Source organism: Galeopterus variegatus, unplaced genomic scaffold (genome assembly GCF_000696425.1).
Source record: "Galeopterus variegatus unplaced genomic scaffold, G_variegatus-3.0.2 Scaffold175, whole genome shotgun sequence".
Lineage (NCBI taxonomy): Eukaryota > Metazoa > Chordata > Mammalia > Dermoptera > Cynocephalidae > Galeopterus > Galeopterus variegatus.
In genome coordinates, this window is record NW_007726286.1 from 156,172 (window position 1) to 157,229 (window position 1,058).

Below are 1,058 nucleotides of genomic sequence, written 5' to 3' on the forward strand. Positions count from 1 at the left end.
GAAAATGCCAAGTTGATTGTCATGGTACCCACTCTTATCCCCATGTTACAGATGAAGACACTGGGCTCCAGAGAGATTAAATAACTGGCCCTCATTCCCAGAGCAGGACAGTGGTGGGCCCCAAAGCGCTGATGGCTGGTTTGTTGGGGTGCTCATACACAGGACTTGGGGCTGGGCCACACGGCCCAGAAGTCATCCACTCTCCCATCTCCTACCCAACTCCTCAGCCAGGACACAGTCTGCTTTGAGTGTCCAGGATCATGAATCAGCCTGAACAGGTCCTTTAATACCTTGTGCCTTAATTTTTGAGCTATTCTTCAGACCAATCCCACACAGTAAGCTACTGAGATAATTTCCCTGTAAATATCCCAGTAGCTTACTGTGTGGGATTGGTCTGAAGAATGGCTCTAAGAAAATTGTTCTTGATCAATGGAAAGATTAAGTCACAACAGATGCTTCAAGAAAAAGCTTTTTTTCTGACAGGTGCCATTTTTCTCAAATCCACATGGATTTAAAGTGGGCCAGATGTTACCTTTTTAGCATTACACAAGGATCAGGTAAATGGATCCATGGGACCAGTTCCTATTTCCCATTTCCTTTTAAAATATTTCCATAATGTGGGCATGGTCAGTGGTTAGGGAGTAGGAGAAGCTCTTGAGATTGGGACAGGGAGAGATCTGGCAAGGAGACTCTCACAGAAGGGGCTGAGCTGGAATTTGAGGGCATCCTTAGGCTGCAAACTTCACTAGGGCTTGTCAGACTCTGAGATTCCTGCTGAAGCCCTATTTTTTTTTTTTCATTGCTCTTTATTGATGAAGTTTACATTTGAAACCTGAACATACAAAGCAAGGGTTCCTTTCATCTAAACTCAAGAAGAGGGCCACCATGAGCTGGAATTGACTCCCTGTGTTCAGCTTCTTAGAAATGGTGGGGGGTGGGCAGGGCAAGGATTTTGTTTTAGTTTGTCAAGGGACAACAAGTTTCCATGGTGAGTCACTACCACATTTGTTGAACACACAGAACACTGAACAGAACCAGTGCGTATCTCCTTGTCCTAG